Source organism: Lagenorhynchus albirostris, chromosome 12, assembly GCF_949774975.1.
Source record: "Lagenorhynchus albirostris chromosome 12, mLagAlb1.1, whole genome shotgun sequence".
Lineage (NCBI taxonomy): Eukaryota > Metazoa > Chordata > Mammalia > Artiodactyla > Delphinidae > Lagenorhynchus > Lagenorhynchus albirostris.
Window position 1 is genome coordinate 20,596,674 of NC_083106.1, and position 23,449 is coordinate 20,620,122.

At 43.3% G+C, this 23,449-nt stretch overlaps 1 protein-coding gene across 8 annotated transcripts in view; it reads left to right on the forward strand.

The window, feature by feature from the left end:
* PLAGL1 (PLAG1 like zinc finger 1) overlaps positions 1-23,449 on the forward strand; it is a 65,700-nt gene that overhangs the window by 35,266 nt on the left and 6,985 nt on the right. For 4 of the 8 annotated variants that reach the window (XM_060167465.1, XM_060167466.1, XM_060167467.1 and 1 more), the window contains exons 5-6: positions 3,949-3,980; positions 8,413-8,482. The gene's annotated coding sequence lies outside the window, so the exon portion shown is untranslated. Of the gene's footprint in view, positions 1-3,948; positions 3,981-4,828; positions 4,848-6,400; positions 8,483-23,449 lie in introns of those variants that run through there. The other 4 variants (XM_060167468.1, XM_060167464.1, XM_060167463.1 and 1 more) reach the window with 4 other exon arrangements.

The window sequence follows — 23,449 nt, forward strand, 5'->3', positions numbered from 1 at the left end:
ACACTTGCTCTCCGAGAATTTTCATTTGAGGAACTGCAGACCTTGAGGGAAAAATTACGGCTGGGGAATACGAAAGCCTATTTTTTCCTCTTTAGAAAAATCAAGAGAACATGCTAAGAACTGTCATTGATACTCATATAACTTTAGAAATAAGGGGCACTATACAGATGCCTTTTATTTATCATGACTTGTTTTCTAGAAACTTGTGATCTCCCTCCCTGACACTTAAAAAGACGTTTTCAAAGAAAAACAAATTAATGCTAGGGGAAAATTGGGGGTATTAGACTCCATTTAGAATCGTATTTAGTATGTTGCATCCATGACAATTCAGTCTCTAAATCATGCTCCTAAAGTCATAATGTGAGGTGATTCTCAATTTGCATATATTCTGTCCAAATTTCCTAAAATTATGAAATAAGTATGCCACTAAATCCAGTGGAGGTAACCTAAATTTGCCCCTAAATTTGAGGGAACTCGTGGTCGACAGGATCCCCAATATTTATCAGAAGTTTTGATTTTTATTTTTCTCCATCATACATATAGAGATGATGATTTGTTTTAAACGCCTGTTTCAAAATAGTGACACCTAGTCATTAAATTTCATATCCAGCATTTGGGTTGTTTTTCTCCTGTGACGTGTATTCGTTCTCTGTTTAAGCCCATTGCCTTCTTCACCCCAAAGGAACCCTCCCCCTACTTTGCAGCTTTAGTGCTAACAGTGTTGCTTAACCATAACTTTTGGCCTCTCTCCACATAGTTTTTTGCAAAATGTCCTTGACTGCAATATGCCATATTTTTTTATTCCAGTCTTCTTTGTAAGTTTTCTTATATCCCATTGTACACTTGAGTTTTTTTGGTTTTTTTTTTTTTCTCCTAAACTAGATGAACCACTTCCAAATTTATTTTGCTCTTGGACTGACTTCTAGAAAGGCTGTCCACAGCTGCTCCAGGTGAAGGGCCAAAGTGAAATATTAGATGTGTGTGTTTAAATTCCTGTTCTCCAAATGGTTCTAATTGAAATTAATCCACTTCCCCACTCATACATTCAAAAGAAAGATTCTAGCAACATCCAAATGTGCCGGAATCACTTCTGTATATCATTTGGGTGACTTCATGATACCTGTAAGACCAATTCATGCCAGGCCTATTTGTAATTGTTTCCTCTAGTTAAATGTGACATTGCCATTAAAAGCACAGCGAATAATATTATACTGCTTAAGAATTTAAAAATCTTTCAAATACATGACATACAAAGTTTTGAAGCAGGCAGGAAATAATTAGAAACTTCTTTTACAAGTATGTGTTAGAGAATGGAATTGTGTCATGATCCAAATTAAAGAAAGATTATTGAAGTGAACCAATAATTCATACTTTCTGTTATATGTATTGTATTCTGAAACAGGTTATGAATATTTCCTAGTTGTGAATTTACCCAGTGTATAAAATCATTCTTGATACTTACTAAACAGGCCACATCTACTTTGTACATAAACTTCAGACTCTGCCCCAGTCATTGTGCCCCCGTATGGACATACGTAATGCATAATCTTACAACAGCTCTGCCAGGTAGAGAGATGTAAGCATGAAGAGAAGTTAGGGAACTTGCTTAAGGTTACCTACCTGGCAAGTAGCAGAGCAGTGTTCCGACCTAGAGCCATGTGACTCCAAAGCCGCTGCTCTTTGCACTCCACCAGCCCATCTTTCTTGGACTTCCTCCAGCAGAATAGTATCATTTGGTTAACGTTTTTTAACTAACTGTAGGAACACAACCTAGTATTAAGTAGAGTATGCTTCTAGTAAAAGAATAAGGGAGAGTAAAACACATTATCATACCACTTTGAGGTAAGGAAAGCTACTATCCAAGAAATAGTATTAATTTTTTTTTTTTTTTTTTTTTTTTTACTTCCTTGACTCCCTGAACAAACAAAAAGTTAAAGTGAAGGCCGTTGGGGATGAAGGGCATTGGGGGGGTCATCATATAGGAGGGTGTTAACTATTGTGGGTACAATTAATAAATAAAGCACATATCTCTATCAATGTGTTTAAAATAGTGTTAGGAGTTATGCGTGTTTATACTATGACAAAGTGTACTTTATTTGGGGAGTAACTTAATTGATCCATTATGTGGCATTTACCAAGGTAATTCTTCCCTTTTTGTTTGAGCACAGGAATTAAAAGTGATTCATAAAACAGACGCACACACACACACAGTCAACGTGCAAATTAGAACCACAGTAGGGTGATCATCATTTTTTGTTGTTTCCCTAAAATGGTTCCTGTTTGCTAGTTCCGATTCAGGGGAGATTTAGAGCTCCCTGTCAACACTCAGCTTTACAGAGAAACTTCAGTGTTCAGTTACTGCTGTTAGTCTTTTTTGTGCACAGCTTTAAAAAATTGTTTTCTGTGTTTTTTCCTATGGAATTACTGATTTTAATGTATAGAATGGATAAACGCAGGAGCATTATCTGTCTGCCTGCTGTCTGAGGTCTCTTTCTATAACGCGAGCCCTTAGCATATCGCTCTTCTGATTAAAAACTTGCAGTGGATCAGTCAGGACTCTTGGTTGCAACTGACGGAAATTAATGGGACCATTGAAGAATTCCAAACAGCCAAGTGACGGGAGCGTATTTGCATGTTAGAAGAATCACTCTGACAGCGGCATTGTTAGAATGAAGGGATGAAGGGGAGCCAGTCTGAGAACAGAGAGGCTGAGGAACCAGTAGGGATCTCGGTGTCCAGTGCGTAGAAATGTCCCTTTACTGATAAGCTCTTTACTTGCCAGGCTAGTAGTAGTTTGAAGGAAGCCACGTGAAAATTGAGTTCTTGGCCAGTAGGGTGGGCCGGTCCCCATCGTCCAGCACACCCTCCACCGCCACTAAGTTTTGGGGCACCACAGGTCGGAAGGTAGCCTCCGGCACGTGGTTGCCCCTGTCGGATGGTGAGGGTTGGGGCTGAGCCCTGTGAGTGCTCATTGACTGCCCCCTCCTCTCTTCCATCTGGGCTCCCCCATCTGGTGTGAGAAGGGAAGCAAGTGTCAGCAGAGGCCAGACCCTTAGGAGAGGAGAGCGGCCCTGCACTCTGGTTTTCCGAGCCTCTGTCTGCTTGCTCAACGCACCCTAACTTCCAAGTTCCCTGTCTGGGGGTTTTCTTCTTCGGCACCGTTTAATACCAAATGCTCATTTTCCTAATAACCGAAGCAGAGAGGGGGGCACTGTCTTGGCCCGCCCTGCCTCTGTGATGGGGCACTTGCTCCCCAGATATCTCCTCCTCTCCCGGGTCTGTCTTCCCTGTGGATGTGCCCCACATGCCGGGCAGACTTAGTGGGTGCTAGTGCAGCAGGAAAATGGGGTCCCCTATTTGCTGATTCTTGTATGTCTGAAATGCTTCCAACCAGAACTCCCTGTTCCAAAAGTTCTAATCTCGGCATACTGGCTGATACATCTTGGCTTATCTAGAATCCTCTCTGGTTTTCATCAGGGCCTTCATAAGCCTCATCCGAAGTCTCAGATATTCAGCCACAGAATTTAAATGGAATTTGTTTTGCGGACATGACTGACCCCAGAGTCCAAATCCCTGTAGACATTTGGTGTCACAAGGACCTACCGTTACTGCAACATCTCTGAATCAACAAATTTGTCACATTTATATCGTTTCTCCTCCCTGACACCACCCCAGTTTCCAGCACACTCTTATTTCCATCTTCTGGAAACCAACAGTTTCCAGAACTGTTGGAAACAGTTGGTTTCCAAACTGATGGAAACTCTGTCCGGGCAGCTGGTCTGGGAGGCATGTCCAGGCTCAGAAGCGGCGGTGTCCTGGGCCTCAAGATTCTAGCAGCACTGGCCTCTCTTTTCTCTTCCTAGTAGACTTCTGTTTTTTCCTTTGGTTTTTAAGCAATTCAGAGCTTAAGATAAAGGTCTTAAACTTTCTCTGTCTCTCCCTTTCTAGGTATTTGCATAGGAATCAGAGGCGTTAATCTTGTGAGTAAACTCTCGACATCTGTACTTGTTTCCTTCCTTCCTTCCTTCTCTACCTGCCCCCGGGACTAAAGCACAGGACAGCTGCCAGGTCCCCAGCACCTTTGCAGAGTCCACACTCCTCTCTACAAGAGGAGGGGTGGTGGCATTTTTTGAAAAATAATCTGGCTCCCATTGTGGCAGTTGAAGCTAGTCTATAGCACAGATGCACACAAGTCTGTGATTCTTTGCACCTTACTCAGGCGCCCCTCACAGGTCTGAATCTCATTCCACGGTGTCAAGTATGCAGGAAGTACTCACTTTTGTATTCCCCATGCCGTCAACCTAGAGAGAAATTTCATTGCAGTCATTTTTAGGTGTCTCCCTTTCCCCCGTGGAGTGTGTGTCCTAGAATCTGGAGACTTCCCTGGCACCCGGTAGGTGAGGGCTGGTCTTTGGTATATGACAGTGGGGTAGTGGTCTCTTGAAGCCCTGCCACTCTTGCCCCAGGCCTGGCCTCCCTGAGCACACCCACAGCTGTCCTCTAGAGGGTTCTGCCCTGCCTTGGGGACAGAGCTGTGCCAGGGCCTCTTTTCCTTTCCAGCCCCGGGAGCTGGGGGTGGAGGGGACAGTGTCTTTTTCTCTCCCTCTTACCGCTCTCTCCTTCTCTCGACCCTGAAATTGGGCAGAGTCTCCTCACTGGGTTTAGATGTTAAGAAAGAAAGACTGCTTCTGCCGTCATCTGGGCTAAAATACAAGGAATTACAAAGCTGCACCTGTTTTAAATGAGCTAGAAAGGATGTTGGGAGGACAAACGAAGTAACATTCCAGAGTTGTCCTGCTGCACTGATTTGGAGGCTGTAATGAAGGCAAAACATCACCCAAACACTGGTAACTATGGAAATGAAGAGAAGGAAACAGATTTGAGAGACAATAAGCTCGAAGAATCTGTATAGCTTAGTCAGTGAGTAAAATCTCGTATGCCTCCAGAGTTTCTAACTTTGGAGCAGCTGGGAAGCAACACGGTGAAGAGACTGACTATTAATAATGTGGACTCTCAAATCCCACACTCTGGATGCAGAGCCCGGCCCAGCTGCTTGCTGACTGTGTGACCGTGGGCAAACTGGCGTCACTCCTAAGCCTCAGTTTCCCCATAAGTAAGATGAGGTTAATGCTTCCTCCGCATACGGTTGGTTGTTTGGAGCATTAAGTAAAGTGATTAAAACAACGGCCATGACCTGGTGAGCATCCAACAGACGTTAACTCTTATCCCATAGTGGTGCCAGTGGCTAAAATCGCTGGTGGCGGAGGAGCAGGCCTGGCGGGTTAGCCGTGCGGAGCCCCTGCTCTAGGGTAGGTGACCTTCAGGGGCACTGACGATATCTAAGCTGAGAGGTGCAGGAGGAAGGTAGATGGATTCGCCTGAAATATGAAAGAAGTTCAGGATTGAAGATAGAGATTTGGGAGGTCTGTGACCCCAAGGAGTAGTTGAAACCCTGGGTGGTGACTGAAGTCCCCCAGGGATTGTGTGAGAGAAGGTAGAGGGCCAGGTGCCAGGCTCACAGATCTGTTCAAACTCTGAGCGACCCTTTCACAACATGCTCCTGTCGTCTTCAAAACGACTCCATTGCTGTGAAATGAATAATGAATGTCCTGTTTACGGTCTCCACTTCAGAGGTATAATCTCAGTCGCGGTGATCCAGCTCCCCGAAGTAAGACTTAGCTGCCTGTGATCTGCCAAATCGGGTGGGCTCCTTTCCGTCTGGAATTACAGTCCTTAGAAAATAAAAAACTTATCTGGGAGGCTTTTCGAAAACAGGCCCTGCACATCCTCAACCCAGAGGAGTCTTTCGCTGGAAGCCGAGGCAGGCCTCCCTGTGTCCAGGCTCGCCCAGTTCTTTCCCACTCAAATCATTTGAAATAAAAAAGTCAGTTTGAAGAATTTACTTAAGCAAAATCAGGAGTAGCTCCAAGTGAATGAGCTGAAACTGGAGGGAAATCCCTTTGTTCAATTCGGGTTTCAGTGAGCGCTCAGCAGGCAGCTAAACCAGTTCATTAACAGAGAAAAAGACGCGTTTCTCAAAGCGGCTCAGAAGCTAATGCTTAGAAAAACAGATTGTGACAGCAGAAATGCGTTCTAGAAATCGTAACGCTCTAGATTCAGGAAACTTTAGTTTTTGTCATCACTGAATAAACAAATCACTTCCCCCTAAATACCTCCCCTTTATTTAAGACAATTCCCTCTAACTGATCTGTTTACCGTGCACCAATCCTCGTTCCTAGAAAAATGTGATTTTTCTTCCTACTCTGAAGCTCAGAAACAAGTATATCTAGAAATGTTTAATGTTATTGGGTCATTTAAAAAAAAAACGTATTCTTTACAAAAAAAATAATAGAATTGACATATTGAAACCTTTTCTCTGTGATTTCTGAAATCCAAATTCTGACCTGAAAAACCATCGTCTGCAAGTAGCATCCGTCAAATGCAGACGTGTTATTCTTCCTAACTGCCTCTGCGCTGCTTTATTAAACTGTTGTACACTGCGCATGATTTTTCCCCTGGGGCCACGCATGCTTTCAGGTTCTCTGTTGCATTGTTAACTATTTAAGCATTAAACTGGGGCTGAGATGGCAGGTGGGAAAGGCCGAGGGACTTGATCTCCTCCCTGCCAGAGTTCTCCGCTTTCACTAGTGCTGCTTACATTGAACGGCTTAAGAATAAGCTCCTGTGTGAGCCCTCAGAGGCCAAGGAGTATTGTTGAATTCAGAAAGGAATCTCTTTCTTTTAGTGATAATTTGAATATTTTGACAATGAAGCTAAGCTACTCCACTGCCTGGTTTGCGTACTTCATGTCATGTGCGCCTTTTCTAGTGAAGCAGAAGAGAGCCTCTGCCTCTCTTCATAAATTCATAAATTGGTATTGTCCATTGATGAGATGGGTAGGAGCAAAGGAGGAATCATCCAGAAGAATTGTACTCTCTTGCTTTAATGTTTTTTACAGCTCTTAAAAAAAATTAATATAGGCCTTTGGAGACCACCCAATTAAACCACCACGATAAAGGTTGAGTATTTTGAGAAGAGAGCTTGACCATGAGGATAATTTGTGAAGTGTTTATGCATCTGCAAAGCAAGGAGTACGTTTAAAACAAATACTCTGGGTGATTGAGAGAACCTACTCACCTCCAGTATTTCCCCTAAATTGTGGTGGATTATTTTAAAACTTTAGTTGTCTGAAAATGGCCTTAATTTTCCTGTTTTTAACTTAATTTTCCTGTTTAATAACTTATATTATTCAAAATAAATGGACATAGCCTTTTTGAGCAAATTAAGAGAAGAAAACAGGCGACCAAGTGAATAAATCGCTTAGGTGAGATATATTAGGCTGTTACATAATAGATTTACCTTTGCACCAGTGATGAGAATCCCGAAAAGCTTCCCCCCTAAGAGGATCGACTGGTTAGAATAGTCTTAGTTGGAAGAAGCCAACTTTTATAATTGGTGAACAGAGATACCCGTTTCCAAATGCTCACCAGGGATCAGTGGTGGGAAGCTGGCTGTAGACCTTTCTGGAGACTTGGTGAAAACATAAGTTCCCAGGGCCCCAGCGACGCTGTCAGTCAGTGTTCGTTTGTACTGTGGCCTAGGAATCTGTATTTTTAAAAGATTGCCCTGGTAATTCTAACGTATAGCCAGGTTTGGTAACCATGGAATTGTATATGCAAATTGGAGACTTCAGCCTTTTCGCCCTGCACGGTTGATAAATCTATATGAAGATACGAAGCTTTTTATGTGAGGCTTTTGTTGAAAATGAATGTCTACTGTTTATTGCTGATTTTTTTCAATTCATAATTGTTTTAGGTTCTGTTATTACATAGATTTGCATACCTGTTTTATGGTATTCTAATACTGTTGATTTTTTAAAAATGCTATTTCCTCTGAGTTCTATTTTGAATATTTTATGTAAGCAATTTCATGGTTGTTGTTTTTTTTTCTACTTGCAGAAAGCAGGGGAAAACATCAGGGTTTTTCTAATCCAGTTGCAAGTAGGACAAAGGATATAATATAAATACTTAAAGATCTTCCTGGGCAAGATTACATGAGACGTTGAAAACCTTTTAAGTTACAACATTATGAACTTCAGCACACCTTTTAAATATATCAGATGATCTAAATGTTACAGACTTTTGCCATATGGTGTATCTGAGACATTTAAAAATTAAGGGTGGTGGGTCTACTGAAGTATTATACTGTAGGATTTTAACATCTGAACTTGATCTATCATCTATTAAAATGCCTAAAAAGCAGGAGAAAATCTCCTCCACACATTAGCAGTTGTGTATGTGTTTGTGCTCTTGAAGTAAGCAAGCTCAAGTTGCCACGTAAGCGGGGGTGGGGGGCAGGGGGAGTGTTTTTCTAGCTTCGTTCACTTAAGGTGTGCAAGATCTCTTCTTACAGGTTTGAAGCCTCAAACTTCTGAGAGGTCTCCCTGACTGCCTTCGAGCTGATGTTTCCTGTCGCCGAGTAGGTACGCAAGCAATGATCGCTTTTAAAAATTACTTCTATCTGAGCATGTTTATTAGTAATTGCTTGTAAACACATAGTAAAAGAGGTCAAGGACATGCAGGAGGTTCAAGGCACTTCAAAAAGCCTCTGGTAGAGAAGAGCTACATTTCCCCCTCAAACTGTGAAATACCTTAGAACAGAATTCTTTTGACCTTCTCTTTTTAAAAAGCAAATTAGTATCCTCTGTGTTTCGGGGAATCAGATCCTGCAGTTAACAGCTTCTCATATCCTCTGCCTTCCCCACACACAGCCCCCGTAATATCTGCAGATCTCTGGAATTTTCTGCTGACAACGCCGTCAGTTCAAAAGCTTTAAAGCTGCCCTATCTTCACTCCTCACTTGTGTACATAAGAAGATGTGTAAAGGTTGCCTCCCATTTGTGTAAGATGTTGACTGATAAGCCTAAGGAAGATGCTGGTCACGTACCAGTTGCACTAGGGAGTCCAGCTACAGCTTCCAAGGCTTTGGAAATACTGCGGTAAAAGCTACTGCTGAAGTCCGCTGCTGTGTAGACAGCTTAGCCGGGGAGGATGGCAAGGTGGGAGTGGAGAGTGCTTGGTTTAGCTCAGAACATCCGGGTTTGGCCTCTGGTCACCATCGTCGTCATCAGTCATGACATTAATGGGAGTTAACACTCTTAGAAGTTAATGCTGTGCATTAGGCTTTGCGTAGTACAGTGTATTGCCTGCAGTATCTTTTTATTAGTGCCTGTGGGCAAAGGACTGAGGTGTCTGGGCCTCAGTTTCCTCATCTGTTAGATGGGGTTAAAGATGCCTTTCTAGCCCATCTCACAGGGCTGTCAGATGGGCATTAGTAGACAAAGTAGCATGAGAGGACTTTATGAGTTCAACTGAAATGTAATATTGTTTTACTGAAGGTTCTTTTGGCTCCATTTGAAATAGAATATTCTTACTAAATAATATCATGATTTCTTGGCCAGAAATTGAAATTCATCCCAACGTGGCCAGCATGTCTACTAGGAACTGAGAAAGGCACTGGCAGTTCTCATTAGGGGTGTGTGTGGGGGGGGTGGGAGTGTCTTGCCCTTGTATCTTCCGGTCACTGTATGATTGACACTGGAAGACCGTGCGTGACAACCAGTAAGATCCTGGAATGTGACTGCCAAGTATTGGGTGGTGAGTCTGTGGGCTGAAGACAGGTAGGGGGTGGCGAACACCCCAGGCCCTGTGTGTCTCTGGAGCTTAGCGGGACAAGCTCAGGCAAAATGGACAGGGCAGTCGCCAGCCAAGCCGGGAAGGAAGAACAACGTGAGGCATCGCTATAGGCTACTGGGAAGGAGCAGGAAGCATGCGGCAGCGGGAAATTGGGGCTTATTGTAAGCAAGGTGCCTGGCCTCCAGGGCGACAGGAGCACAGGACGGCACATTGAAGCCCCTGCGGATGGGCTGCGGATGGACCACACATGTGGATTGCGAGGACAGCTACTTAGAGAGGTTCACATTCCTCCCCATTGAACTGGGTATGATTGTAATGGTTTGTTAAACAAACAAAGAACCTAAAGCTGTGAATGAGGGAGAGAAAAGACTTAAGGTGAAAAGGAGAGGAGGCCCTGCTTGCTGGTGTTCCACTCTTTTTAAGCTCCCCGCCCCCTTCTTTGACATTCCTTTCTCCCTTTCAGAGAAGACAGTGCAGTAACTTGGAAAAGTTGCCTTGTCTCTCCAGTGCCATTTCCTTTTAAACTGGAAACAGGATGAAATAAAATGTCACCTTACCAAGACAAAAATGAAAAACTGGGGTCCTCTTAAAGGACTAGTGATAAATATTTTTATATTTCTAACCAAGTATTTCTGGGTGAACAGTTTGCTTGGCATCCTTTGAATTTATTGGCTGTGCCGTGGAAAGGCCAAGAGAAGAGTCTCAAGTCAAGCGCTGGATAGTAGCTTTGTCCCGTAAATAACACATGCGGCCGCAGAGGTGGGCAGACCTCTGCTTCTGGAGGAAGGGGTGTGAGCTTTGGAGTGGGCACAGCAATTTCACTTTTCTCTCTGAACTGTGTACACAGTTTATAGTCAAGTGAGTTCCGGATGTTCATCCATTGAAAAAGCTTGGGAAAAAAAAAAGTGTAAATTGTTTTTTGAAACTGCCAATTACATCTGTGTCCATTCAGTTAATCAGATTAGGTCTCAGGCCCTCCTTGTGGGAAAAAAAGGAACCATTTAGAGGTTTCAGAACAGTACTTTTAAATCTGCTGTCCCCGCGGGGTAATGAAGGTATTCACGGGGGAGGGATTAGTGATTACGTGTAACTTTTTTCTTGTGGACGGCAGTCTGTTGATACAGCGCCCTCACTTGCCCTGGCTCCCAGATCCCCCCGCCTGGCGCATCGGAGCCCTTGTGCTCAGGGCGCTGCCTTCTTTGCAGGCCCATCGCCTGCTCCCCCGCCTCTGCGCACACCTGCCTTCCAGCCAAGCTAGAGCACATGGTCCATGCTGCCCTGTGTGGCTTCATGCCTCTGCTTTTACATGGTCTCCCCTCTGCCTGAGATGGATCTACTCCCTTTCGTCCACCTGGTTGGCTCCTCAACTCAGCCCAAGTAGTCATTATAAAAATTTAGACAGTACGGGTACTCAAAGAGGAAAAACAAAGAAAGTCATCTCTAATTCAGCCCCCGGCGACCCTTTGCTGACATACTGTTATCTGCACTTCCAGCCCTTTTTCTATTTATTTAGAGAGCTGGCTTTTTTTAGGATGAAACAGTCCTCCCAAGTCTTGAGCATCCTTTCCCGATCTCATGTAGCTTTTAAGGTTCCGTCAAGAGATTTTAACTCGGGCGTCTGGCTTCCCGTCATCCATGTGACTAGTGAGCTTTTCTTATTTCTTTTCTCAGTGTGAGCCTTTGCCCTCACACACTTCCTGGGAAGGAATCAGGCTTTTCTTTTCCCTAGAATGGTAACCGTATTAGGACAATAGGCCCTGCCGATAATTAGGTAAGTTTTGGTTCCTCTGTGCCCTGCTCTTAGAGTTCCAGGAAAAGAGATCACCGCTGTCAGCTATAGAAACACATCGTAAAGGGCATAAAGGCGAGTAGCCGAGGATTTGTTGGGAGGGGGGAGGGGGATATATTTCCAGCTGTCACAAAGGAGTAGTCCCTGCCGCTGACTTTAATGACTAGGAAATCTTCTCCTCACACCAAAGGCTCTTGTCTGGATTTCGGGTCCGTGCTCCACCCCACCCCCTGCCATGCTACCTAGCGTTCATTAACAGTCTCCCTGACACATTCTGTCCCATCTCAGCTTGAGAACCAGTCCCGGGCCTCACACTTGCCTCTCCGGATGCACTTACCTATTTTGCTTGCTTGTAGACCTTTGTCTGTTTCTTCCTAAATGTTAATATTTAAGAGCACCGTGTATGAGGTGGGGCGAGGAGGAGTGGGGAGCATTTAAGAACCTGTAGAGATGTTTCCTTCCCTCCTCTCTGCCTGATGGATATTATGCCGAGCGGCCGGTCCTGTAGAGGTGCTTCAGCCCTGTCTGGGGAGTCCCGAGCTGTGTAAGGTCCCTGCTTCCACTCCGTGTGGGTGCGGGAGGGAGTGGCGTCATAACAGGATGGTTTCAGATGACGTCTCCGTGGTGATGGAGCCTGGCTCCTGGTCGGCGGTCCTCTTTTGCCCTCAGCAGTTTGGTTTCTCTCAGTCTTCTTTGGCTCATCAAGGCTCATAATCCTGGGCTTCTGCCTGTTCCAGTGCTTCCTCCCATCCCAGGCAAGACAGAGTTCTTTGGGCATCTCTATCTGCTTCTACCTCTTTCTTCTCTCCCCACCTCCATGTAGGCCTGGAGTGGCCAGTCTCGACAAAATCAGTTACATGTTATCTTTGATGTGCTAAACACAGTATAATAATAAAAGGCTCCCATCTGTAAAAAAAAAAAAAAAAAAAAAAAGCCCACCCCTTCTCGTAGAGTGGGCAACCAACCAGGATTTTTGAGCTATTAGGGTCTCGTTTTGTATTTTCACCGTCTAGAAATTATTTGGAACATCTTATCAAGTTTTTTTAAAATGCAAACTTAATTCTCATTTTGCTTATTTTTATCACCACAGACTTGTCACTACACTACCTTACCTAAGAGGAACTGAGGGAATTGAGGCAGAAGGCTTCTTCTGTCCTTGGAGCCTCCAAGAGGGACATGCCACCACACGCCCACTTCCATCTGGCTCCACAGGGCAGAGTAGGTTCCCTAAGGGAGGACCAGTCTAGCTGCGGCCTGCTGTAAAGAAAACAAATCCCTGCCCAGCCCAGGCCACCCCACTGTACCAGCCCACTTGGGGAGCGCAGACACTGGTGATCAAGGTTGATCATGCGCCCTTACTGGTGATCTGAAGCCACCCACATACACAGAGCCCAGAGTAATTTATAAAGTCACTTACAGAAGTCAGATTCAGAATGGTATCCACTTTCCTGCAGGCAAGGGTATTATCCGCTATTATTTAGTCTGGGAGACGACCTCAGGGCCTCCTCCATGTGGAAGTCTCCTGGCTGGCCTGAATGCCCGTTAGGCACCATTAAATTCAATACCTCTAAAACTGAACTCCGAACTCCTGTGTTTTGCTCGGTTTTTCTTCTGGGGCTTGACATTTCTTTCCCTCTCCACCATCACTGTCCCCTGTTTCCTCTACCATTTTCTAAGTCCTAATTTAACTACAGTAGTCCCTCCTTATCTGAGATTTCACTTTCCATGGTTTCACTTACCCACGGTCAACCTCGGTGCAAAAATATTAAATGGAAAATTCCAGAAATAATTCATAAATTTTAAATTGTGCACCATTCTGAGTGGCACGATGAAATCTCATGCCGGCCTGTGCCATCCCACTCGGGACGTGAGTCATCCCTTCATCCAGCATATCCTGCCTGCTGGCTCAGTTATCAGACCCACTGTCGGTATCACAGTGCATGTGTTCAAATAACCCTTATTTTACTTAATAAGCACAAGAGTGGTAATGCCGTCAATTTGGATGAGCCAAAGAGCAGCCGTAAAGTGCTTCCTTTAAGTGAAAAGATGAAACTTATCAACTTAATAAAGAGAAAAATCATATGTCGAGGTTGCTAAGATCTACAGTAAGAAGGAATCTTCTATCTGTGAAATTGGGCAGAAGGAAAGAGAAATTTGTGCTAGTTTTGCTGTCTCACCTCAAACCGCAAATGTTACGGCCACGGTTCGCGATAAGCGCTTAGTTGAGGCGCGGAAAAGGCATTAAATTTGTACAATAAGATATTTTGGAAAAAAAAGATATTTTGAGAGAGAAACCACATTCATGTAACCTTTGTTACAGTGTTTGTAATAATTGTTCTATTTTGTTCTTGTTGTTAATCTAATCTAATTTCTAAATTAAACTTTATCCTAAGTATGCATGTATAAGAAAAGACATAGCATATGTACAGTTTGGTCATATCTGTGGTTTCAGGCATCCACTGGGGGTCTTGGAACATATTCGCTGTGGATAAGGGGCGCCTACTGTAGTGGGTTCCTGTTGCCTGGCTCCCCTGGTCACTGGTCCTGGGATCCCTGCCCCTTGTACTTTGCCTCCTCTTGGTCTTCTGTGGCTCTTTGAGGCTTAGATTCCTGTGCTTGTTATGCCTTTTCCATCACTCAGCAGGAAGGCCGCCTACTCCTGTTGAGACAGTGTTTTGTTGGCATCTTTCTACCTGTTTCTACTTCTCTCCCCACCTCACTCTACCTCCACATAAACCCAGAGTTAGTGGCTACCCTTGACTAAATATGTTAGTCAGCCTGCTAAAATATTACAACAAAAAGGCCACCTTCTCCTAGTGCAGTAGAGCAGTACATCACTGGCGCTTTACGATTTGGTCTGTCTCTCTCCAGCCTGTTTGTCCATGGTACCCCCATGTTTACATCCATATCCAGTCATACTGAAGTACTTATTTTCTAGTACCCTGTGTTGATTCATTCCCTTGGCCTGCAGTAGACCACCTCCCCCTCGAACACCAGGTAAACTTGCTGGCTCAGCTTAAACTTTGGCTTCTCCGTGAAACTTCTCCTGATCTCCCAAGCAAGAGATAGTTATTCCTTCGACAACCATATATCTTATCCATCTTGAGTTTCAATGATTGTTTTCACTTTTTTTCATGCATAAGTCTTTATAGAGCAATTTAATTGCATCATATCTTAGTTCTTAAGGAGGAGCATCTTAGAATGTACACGTCCTGACTCCAGGCTTGTATACTACCTCTTTCCCTTCCACTGGGCATTACTTGGTTTTGCCTGACTTTCTAATTTTTGCCAATCTAGTTGGGGAGGGGGGTGTTAAGAAATAAAACAAAAAGTGTCAGATGTAAATGCATGACACAAGGAAAAAAAAAAAAAAGAGGCAGGGAATGGAGGCATAAGGAGTGCCAGGGAATAGGGGTGGGGATTAAATAAATTAACCAGGATTGAAGTTTTGCCAGTCAAGAAGGGGGAAGGCCCACAGAGTAAAATGTACATGGGAAGTGATTTTAATGGTGGACCAAGAGATCTAACCTGGATAAAACTGTACATATTTTCATTTGTTTATTGGCTACATGGGTTTCCCCTTCTGTGAAATACTTTTTAAGTTTTTCGTTCTTGCCTAAAGGTTTAAAGGTTTTAAAGGTGTAAAGTTTTGTTTTAAACATTAAGCCTGTAATCTGTCTGGAATTAATTTCCTATATGATGTATGGTAGGAATCCAGTTTCCTTATTTTCCATATGGATAGCCAATTATTAAGTAGTCCATTCTTTCCCCAATGATTGCAGTGCCAGCCCTGTCGTATATTAAGTTTCCATACAAAAGTGGGTCTGTTTCTCGGCTATTCATTCTACTCCATTTGTCCACTAGTCTAATCCTGTGCCTATATCATACTGCCGTAATTACTGTATTTTTTTTTTTTTTTTTTTGCGGTACGCGGGCCTCTCACTGTTGTGGCCTCTCCCGTTGCGGAGCACAGGCTCCGGACGCGCAGGCTCAGCGGCCATGGCTCACGGGCCCAGCCGCTCCGGGGCATGTGGGATCTTCCCGGACCGGGGCATGAACCCGTGTCCCCTGCATCGGCAGGCGGACTCTCAACCACTGCGCCACCAGGGAAGCCCTGTACCTTTTTTTTATAAAAGTTTTTATCTGTTATCTTTTGCCTTTTCTTCTTTGGTCTGTTTGTATGATGATGAGAATGAGCCAGCTGAGTGGAGAAAGTCTTGGCTATTCTTGACTTTTCCTCTTCCATATAAAATTTTAGAATGATCTTGTCAAGTTCCAACAAAGAACCTTGTTGAATTTTTATTAGAACTTCAGTGAATCAGTATATCAATATGAAGAGAACTGCCAATATTACAGTAATTCGATCTGTATTTCCCTATTCATGAACATGGTATATTTCTCCATTTATTTAGGTTTTCTTTTGTCTTTCGGTATAGTTTCATAGTTTCTCCATAAATATCTTGTTTGTCTTTGGTTAGATTTATTCCTAGCTATCTTTGCTTTGTGGCTAATTAATTTTAAATTATATTTCTGTTTGCTGGCATTTAAAAATGCAGTCGATTTTGTATTTTGATTTTTGTAACCAAATACCTTGTCAGACTTTCTAATTCTCATATTCTATGTGTGGATTCTTTGGAGTTTTCTATATAGTCATCTGTGAATGGCAAAAGATTTATTCCATTCCAATTTTAAGTCTTTTTATTGCTTTATTGTTTCGACCACAACTTCTAGTACAAATGTTTAATAAGAAAGTGATAATAGGCACCTTTTTCATATGACAAAGATAGTAAACTGTCTTATTAACTTAAAAATTAAATTAAATTAAAAAAATTTAAATTAAAAATTTAATTAAAAAAATTAAATTCCTGTTTCTTAGTCTAATGATGCACATTTTAACAATTTAACCTATGGATGGTCTACTGTTAATTAGTCTCTGGGTCATAAAAGGTTGCTTCATGGTGCTAATCACTAGTGAGCATTAGGACTAACAAAGATGTAAAAATAGCAGTACCCTCAAAAGAAGCCACATTGGCAAACATAAAGGTGCCTAAGAGTCATCAGGGGAGTTTATTAAAATTGCAGATTCTCAGATGCTCCCCCAGCAAGTTTGACTCAAATGCCTGCGCCTGGGGTCTTGCACTTGTCACTGTCCTTGTTGTAGTTTGTTGTTTTCTTTTTTAAAACTCCGGTTCCTTTGGGGATATCTCTGTTCTCTCTAGGATATTAATGACAGTTGTTTCTGAAGTTTTCTCCATAGTCTTTTTTCTTCTTCATTAGCCTAGCTGCCTTTTTCTGTTTGTTCTGTGTCGGTTTTTCCTAATAGATGCTTGCTTCTGATTTCTGGTGATCCTTGGAGGCCTGCTGACTCGTGAGTGGAGCCATAGAAAAGCTGATGGAAGCTTTGTGTACTTAGATAGGGCTTGTCAACAAGGGCTTCGTTGTAGGGGAATATGGGTAAACCCTTCAGGACTGCCATTTGTCCTTGTCGTTAGCTCTTTTCTCTTGGGCTAGTCAGCTTTCCCAGAGAAGACTCTTTCAGTCTCCTGTCCTGGAGAGTATAATAGGCCTGGTCGCCTTTGTTCTGATAGGCGAATAGGGGAAGTATGCAAACTTCTACTTAATTCACCCTGTTTCAGCATAGGACCCCCTTCTCATACCCTCTTTCGGGAGGGGGTCAGAGGGCTGAACGCACTGACAGACTTTCAACCACTCTCTCTGTTTCTATACCCACTCTTATCCCCACTTCCAGAAGTACCTAGTGCCCAACTTTGAGACTTGATGGGTTCTGCGGGGTGAATCAGGTTGCTTCATAGCTTTTCATTACTGGCTTAGAATACCGCTTTCTTAGGACGGCTAAGTCAGTTACTGCTTGTTTACCTGCTTTCCAGCTTCCAAAAGTTTGTTGCAGTTTTCTCCTTTCCTGTTATCTTAGGTTGTGTTTTTGAAAAAATCTCATTAATATTGTTTTAGTAGAGTTTCAGGAGAGACTGGGGCTACATACTTTTATTCAGTGTACCATCTTTAACTAGATATAACTCATACTGTTTGTGAAGAGAAGGTTAGCACCCCGTCCTTTTTCGTTTTTTCTAAGTCTAATGCATAGATTTGATGTTCTAAAGCTGTGGTGTAATTTTCTCTCTAGGTATTAGGTAAACAGTTCACTTCAGCTTTCTTATCTTCAGCCTTGTTTCTAAGAAAATAAGAGCTTAGTCACTGGGTTAACACAATAAAACCTCTCAAGGTGACAGTTTAAAAGAGTCAGTAGGCTGCAAACCTGACTGCTTGGCAGGCTGGGGAGGCAGGGGCTTGCTGTGCATGGCGCCCCCCAGAGCAGAACCGGGGGCGGGCAGCCGATGCTTCCCACCACTGAAAGCAAATTGTTTCAAACATATTAAAGTGGAGATGTCTACCCGGTGTTGAATAAATAGTTTTGGAGGGCACACAGAAGAACCCTTTGTGGAAGCAGTTTCTCACCAAACCAATCTTCCCTTGCTAACTGAGCCGTGGTTTTCAGTGCTCTGTTTTATCTCCACCACGACCACCTTAGCCCAAGCCCCTGCAGGCTCACCTGGACCGTTCCAGTCGCTTTCTTGGTGGGCTCCCCGTTTCACCATCTCACCAGGTGGAAAAGGAGCTCATTCCTCTGCCTGGGAGTGACAAGGAAAGTAGGAGTTGGCCAGGTAGACAAGAGGTGGCGAGATAGTCCAGGAAGGAGCATAGCATAGCGTGGAAAACACAGAAGCGTGAGAGAAGGTGGCACGTTAAGGAAATACCAAGTAGATGGATCTGCAGCTGTGGTTGCCTTTGGGCCACTGTGGGAGAGAGGTCTGCAGACAGAGTGGGGTGACAGGCTTTGGGGATCCAGCCTGAGAGTTCATCCTAGGCAAGAGCCTTTCCAAGTGGTATGTCAGCTCAGGTGTTACGGATTTTAATGATAGTATCTTAGTACTTTATTCAGGATACACACACACACACACTTTAATAAAAGATTTTTAAAGATGCTGACAAATGAATCCCTATGATTTTGAGGGCAACCTTCCCTCTAGTCAAAAGGTAGCCCTGTTTTAGATGATAGAATCTATTAATTATCATCATTACCCACGTTTGAAACGAAATTTGTAGAAGTTGTTTATTGCTTGAATTTCCAAAGAAAATTATTATAGACCCCCGCTCCCCCCCCGCCTTTTTTTTACTTTAACCTGATAAAATGCAGTGACTGAGGCACCAAATATATGGTCCATCGCTTAGGAAATACCAGTGACTTTGTGAAAAGTGAAACTGAATTGATAGCACCAAGAGGGATTTTCCCTTTTTTCATCTAAGTCAGTGTCCTTTAACCTGTTTAAATCTAGAGCTCCTTAGAAAATCTGAAGAAAGCTATGGTCCCTCTCCTCTTAAGAACTCTAATACACATGCCTCCTAATTTTGCACAGAATTTTTGAGAATTCTCAGCCATGGGCCCTGGAACCTCTGCCATGGGCCCCACTTACGAACCCCTGTTCTCAGTTAAGGTTGAAAACCCAGCCACAGCCATCTGGTAGGGTACTCGTCAAGCTTCACATCTGTAATCCTCAACCAGGTTACTAATCCAGCCCCAAGAGCTCCTCTTTCGCTGATGAGACATATAATGAGCCCCAACTCTTCTAACACCATGCTTGCTCAGATCCAACACCTAACAAGTTTTACAATGCACACGCATAATGAAAAACAAGAAGTAGCAACCACCTGGAGGTTCTGAGTAGCTTCTTCCTCCAGCTGATGTTTCTGGATGGTTTTTTCATAGATGATAGAGACTTGCTATCAGAGTCCTTCGAGTATTGAGGGGAGCGCCCTCTCTAGGAGCCTCCTGGAGCCAAATAAACAATGCATTTCCACCTGCCCTGCTCCATGATTGGCTCTTTCATATTTTGTGAGTGTAAGAAGAAACAGCTTATTAGAGGCCCTTTTAAAACTGGCCTTAATACATATATAGAAAAGCAATCCCAGATTTCAGGACTAGGAGAGAGAAAAGTCCAGAGTAGAACCTTCTTGTCCACAAGGAGTGATGAATGGAGTCAAGAAAAGAACTTAAGAGTTCCCATGTTGCGAGACTAAAAATGGAAATTCAGTTTCCTCTCAGAAATGGGCCTTGCATCGTGTCACTGGGGACAATGGAAATAGAAGCCAGAAGTCATAGTTTATTTTGAGAATGTTGTAAAACATTTGTCTCCCATTAGCTGATTGTGTTACGCAGCACTGGGGACGTCCTGGAACTACACTTGTGCCCTGACCTCTCCCTCCGCCGTCATATACCATCAGCCCTCAGGGAACACAGTCCTTCCTGGCTGTTACCATATATATATGTTCTTATTCCAATCTGATGCTCTCTCATCCCCAAAATAATCAGCATGAACAGAATGAAGCAGATGGCACAAGCCTTCTTTGGCATACTGGCAGATCTGTATCACTCACTCAGTATTTTTAGAATCAAGGGGATTGAAAATTATGTCCTGAGATGTTTTGGGGGAAGACTTACTATCTTTCCAGGGTGACAGGTGTTGAACTATTACCGTATTTAAGACTCAAATGCAATCTGCATGTCAAGTTACAGAGCGGACTATCATCAGGACCATCCCTTTGTTAGTTCTCCGTTAGGACTGTTGGAGGTTTGCCAAATAATAGAAAGTTAATCACAAGTCTGTTTGAAGGGCGTGGTGGCCAGAGGGCTCATCAGGTTTCAACCAAAGATTGGAATCAGCAGCAGCCAGCCAGTACTGGTCAAGTACATGGTGATGGGAGATGCTGTAGTATCCACACAGTTTATTTTTTAAAAATAGCTGGGCTTTGATCCTCAGCCACGATGAATTTATAATCTGTTGGGAAGACTGTGTTTATAATAGTTTGTGATTGTATCATGAAAACAGTGCAAATATTTATATTTGAAGATCCATATTAATGAAATACAGAGTTATGGTGAATGAAATGTTATAACTAGTTGTGAATTTGAGTTCATCATTAAAGAAAGCCTTCCTGAAGAAACTGAGGAATGTTTACTATTATAAATTCATTCAGTTCAACATCTGAGGACCAATTTTGCACTTAGGGTTGGACTAGGTGTATTTAACACAGAGACCAAAACTCAGAAAGATAACAGTCTTGGCAAAGGCATTAATGCAATAAGTTTAATAAGTACAAAAATGCTTAAGTGACTTAATGTTTTGTTGTTGTTCTTTGCAAGTTTAATGGGGAAAGAGTTGGAGGAAATGTCTCACATTTAAATACAGTATGGCCATGTCTAAAACGCCTTGATTATATACCCACCGTCTTTGAAGGCCCGAGAGGGAAAGGTAATGAGGTCTACAGCTTGTTGGACTTCTGAATCTAGGGAAGTGGCTGGAAAGTGCATCTGGGAAAACTTCATTCAGTGCTAAAGGCAGGTACTTTTTTCTTGAATAAATCTTATTTTTCCTTTGTATGCTTGGTGCGTTGGTGAGCAATCAAAGTTGGTATCTGTTGAGAAACAATGAGTTCGGGCCAGTTTTTACTTGCAACCTCGTATGTCCTGTGTGTGTTGAGCACGTGTATTATCCAGGCTACTGGGTCCTCCCACTGTGAAGCATACATAGGAGAGAACGTGTGTCTCTTTTCTGTTATATCCATAGCTCCGTGGTTAGAACCATGTGCCAGTTTGCAGCTGATGGTTTCTGCTTTTAATCCCAGTGTTTATAAATGCTACCGTGTATTTGTGTGGTGTTTTTAGATTACAGGGTACTTTCAGATCCATCTTGTTTCAGTTGGTTGTCCCTACCAGCTCATTTACATGCATCAGATAGATAACACAGACTGAAACTCAGGACAGCTAACAAAGGGGTGAGCTGGAATTTGAAGTAGGGAATCTTTCTACTGTATTCATAAAACAAATGACTGGATCTACATAAATACCTTTCGTGCTTCAGGGAAACGCCTGAGGGCAAATGAGCGTAGCTGTGCCTGAAGGAAAGGGCAGCCTTCCTCGTCTCTTTTGACAGTGAAGCTGAGAGTGCCTGTCTTCCAGTACAGCAGCCACTAGCCTCCTGTGGCTACTTAAATAAGAAAATTTTCACGTTCTCGGTATCACATTTTGATAGCCATCCATTTCCGTCACAGAAAGTTCTGTTGGACACTGGTCATCTCTCATAAAGCAGCAGCTGGGGAGAATGCGTTTAAAGCATACATGCAGGGGATCGGTGTAGGTGAGAAGCCAGACCAGCTCCTTCTGAGTGACTAGCGCTATTCTGAGTTCAGCTATAAAGAGAACAAGAAAAAAATGAATTTCAAACTTCATATTGTGTGTACATTTTAATCTCTTAAAATAGACCTGGAAAAAACACAGCAATTTCCAGTGAATGAGTATATTTAATGATGATGATAAATTCTATGCCTTTATAGCCGGGCCAGTATTATAGCCAGACTTAGGCTGGATGAGAAGTAGGACACACCATGAGTCCTGGCAGCAAAAACTCGGCCACACAGGGTAGAATTCCTGGAAGGAATTACTTTGTGGCCAGGGTGGTAGAGATGCCTCGAGGCCGGGCAGCGAGGTGAGCTGGCAGACGCTGCAGGAGCAAGGAGCTGGGGGAGAGGGGTTTGGACAGAGCTGGGACAGGGGCTCAGTTCAAGTCACATTTGGTCACAGAGGAATAACACACACATTTGTGTGTGTCGCCATCAGAAGGGAGGTTTGGTGCCAAGATGCTAGCTGAGAACGCCGGTGTCCCCGGCTTTGGATCAGTGCTTGAAGCTTCAGGTCAAAGTGCACACGTCAGCTCTGAAGGTTCCAAGCAGGTGGGGCAGGATGGTGAGGGGTGTCTGCCTGGTGCTGGCTCCTTGTGAACTCTGACCAGACACTAAAAACACCCGAGCTAGCTGATGAGGAACACAAGAAGTTTCCTGCACTTTTTGCCTCTTAAAAAAGGAATGTGTTTGTCTATGTTGCATGTGCTAGGTGCTGATATGTTTAAAGATGCTTGAACTATTATAATAGTAAAATTCCATCTAGCTAGACTCCAACTTTCTGATCTGAAAGTAACTACAAAGGTAAGTAAAAATTAACTTTTAACAGTAAAGAGCAGCTCTAAAGGAGTTGACAATAAATGAATGACTGCAGGGAATAGACGCCTTGAAGACCTGCTGGGATTGGTCAGGTTGCCATGAGTGCCCTGCTCACTTGACAAAGTTCGGAAAAAGCTGGCCTGGGTACAAAAGCTACTCCAGTGTGTTTAATGTAAGCATACAATATGCTATCTTTTTTTTTTTTTTTTTTAAATATTGGCACTTGAAAGGTTAATGTCCATTGCCTGAGGATTAACTCTGTCTAGAATAGCACAGGATTCTAGGTAGCCAGGCCTTTACTGTGTTGTTCATGATGCTGCTTTGGACTCTTAAGGCTTCCAAATGATGGTCTGTTGGTAGAAGAAGAGCCTGGATTTGGGTGATCTGCCTGGGTTGGAAGGGTGCTAATAACTGGGATTTGAGGCAGGTTGAGGCGGCAAGCCCACCTCCTAGGAGTGGCCTTCCAACAGGTAGCTGGTCCCCCAGGCTGGGGCTGGGGAATGAGGAAATGTCCCCATAAACGAAAGGGGAAAAGAAGAGTAGAACAGTTTCCTGGAGGATGGTGCCTGCACATCTAAATGTGCTCTGAGCTCTGCCCGAGCTGTCCCTTTGTCTCTGTGGGAATCTCTCGTCTCCCCTCTGAAGGTACCACATCAGTGAACTAAACTAGCTTTATTCCCACTTTGTTTACATCGTAGACTTGAGTCCTGCACGGTAACCTCACAAACAAATTAACTTATATGTATACAGATTATTTCGGCTCATCCCCTGGAGGTTTAAACAGGTGTGATAAACAACTTATGTTCTGCCAACAGTGAGTGAAGAGGACTGGCCCATGGTTTGAATAAGCAGGGATGATTTTTTTTTTTTTCCTGTACCAGTAAAACACTTGAAC